A 2424-nucleotide genomic window follows, 5' to 3' on the forward strand; every position below is an offset into this window, starting at 1 on the left:
GGGGGGGGGAGCAGAGCAGAGCCCACACATATCAGACCCTCCTCTTGTCCTCCATGGGTCCAAAGCTGGAGGTCTCCCTGAGGGTCAAGGAGAGGTGGTGGGAGCATAGTAGCTTCCTCAGGACCTAGGCTCAGATGACCCAGATAAGACCGCAGAGTGTCCCGTCAAGGGATGGGGGTAGGTACAGATAAGGGTAGAGATAGGAAACTGAGACTGGGCCCAGTCAGGTGCCCGGGTTAGGAGCTGGCATTGAGTTTCCTGGCAAGACATCCTCCCTGGGAGATGGGAGTTGGGACCCTTTCCCTCCACACTTGCTCACCTTCCCTGGAGGGAGCCTGGGGAGCTGGCTAGGAAGGAGGAGAAGCATTCAGGGGTACGTCCTCAGGTGCTGACAGCACTGTCGCACTCAGAGGACAGAGTGTCCTGGGTGAGGTGTCTGGGATATGGGGCACAGACTCGACAAGGGTGGGGCTCCCGAGGGAGGGACGAGGAGCTCTGCTCAGCATTCTGCTGCTACAGCTGATGTTGCAGGGGAAGCATCCATTGCCGAAGGGCTCGGCTCCTCCCTGCTCAGTGTGGTCTTCTCATCCCCTTGGGCTGCTGCCTATTGTCTCCAGCCTTCCCTCCAGGGGAGTCAGCTGCCCAGCAAAGCCCCAGACCCCCACAGCTGGCCAAGCCCTGCCAACCGGCACCCAAGCCCTGACAGAGCTCTGTGGAACTCCTCTCCCTGTGTGGACATGCCCCCTCTCCCAGGACACTCAGCCCTGTCTCTCTGTCTCCCCACCTCTTCTTCCCAAGCCCATGACACTTCACGTCCCCTGAGGCCTGTTTCTCAGGCCTGAGGGCACCTTCACGGCTCATGGCTGGGCTGTGGAGCAGACACATCCTAAGGCAGGAGCCCACCCCACCTTGGCCATGTCTCTGCTCAGAGGACCAGCTGGATTGTGACTGAAGGGCAGTTCTCACATTCACAGGGCAGCCTGTAGTCCCAGCTACATGGGAGACTGAGGTAGAAGGATCGCCTGAGCCCAGGAGGTCAAGGCTGTGGTGAGCTGTGATTGTGCCACTGCATTCCAGACTGGGTGACAGAGTGAGACCCCAACTCAAAAAAAGAAAGAGAGAGGTATGACTTGGTTGTTTAGAGGGCTGTGGTAATGGATCCACCTGACCAGGCCTAACCTTGCCCAGGGACTGTCCTCTTCCAGGAACCTTCTACTCAGAGCCAGTGTGGCTCCTTTCCCACCCAGAGGCCAGGCCCAGGGTCCCCAGGGTCTGGACCCCCAGGGAACATGCACCAGGTGCATGAGACACTCACTGGGGGACTTCCCCCAGCCCCAGACCTGGGAAGGTTTGGGGCCAGCACAGCAGCCTGGGTGAGAGCTGCTGTTCCCCTGACAGCAGGACTGCCCTCCTTCCCCCACTTGCGTCAGGGGAGCTGTCCGCGCTTGTATCCAGCTTCCCAAGCGATGAGACACACTCCCAGTCTGCCTCCCCAAGCCACTGGTGGCTCATACTCTGTCATCTGGGTGGCTGCAGTGCACTCCAGAGCCCCTCTCTTCCAGTGACCCACGACTGCACCCCCTTTCCCTGCTGACTGTGGACCCAGGCCCTGGCCCTCTGCAGGAGGGAGACCCATCGGTGAACTGCAGGTAAATGGAGCTGCAGGCAGACAAATTCTCCTCCTGTGAGGACAAATTCTCCAGCCTTGTGCCCAGACTCTGAAGGTGGGGCTAAGGAGAAGAAAGGAATCAAGAGTGAGTTAACCTGGCTGGGGAGCAGGTCTTTGTGTGTCCTCCAGCCTGGAGAGAGGCCTGTGCAGAGGGAGGGTTCTGGTAAGAATGTGTGCACATGGATGGGCGTGTCTGGCCCTGGCTTCCTGACAGAGAACCCATCTCTTTTTTGACACTCCCAGAGCCCCTGCTGGGAAAAAGAGCCACACCTGTCTCTCCACGGTGGCCTCTCAGGACTTTCTAGAAGAGGCACCTGCGTATCTTGTGGCCCCATTCAAAATTTTCCTCATTCCTAGTCTGTCTCTCTTAGGTGATTTTTTTTTTTAAGCCTTTGAGTTGCATTTTACATACAGTAAAATGCACCGACCTTAAGTGTACATTTTGATGAGTTTTGATAAATGTATAAAAATCAAGATACAGCACGGTTCCCTAACCCCTGAAAGTCCCACCCTGTGAACAGTAAACTGCAGACAAGACCTGTGTCACGATCACACCTTTGTGTCTGCCAGTTCCTGGCAACAGGTGCAGTTTGCACATGGAAAGCCTTTCTTGGTTGACCTGTCTGCCTTACACACATGGCCTCACACTCTCTCTCCATTAGAGGGGGTCTCTGAGTGCCCAGGCTGTGCCCAAAGGCTTTGGTGGGCTTCGGACAGCCCCACTGAGTTCACAGGATCCAGGCTGAATCCACTCC

The sequence above is a fragment of the Carlito syrichta genome, unplaced genomic scaffold, assembly GCF_000164805.1.
Source record: "Carlito syrichta isolate Samal-C Ts95f unplaced genomic scaffold, Tarsius_syrichta-2.0.1 Scaffold309294, whole genome shotgun sequence".
Taxonomy (NCBI): Eukaryota; Metazoa; Chordata; class Mammalia; order Primates; family Tarsiidae; genus Carlito; species Carlito syrichta.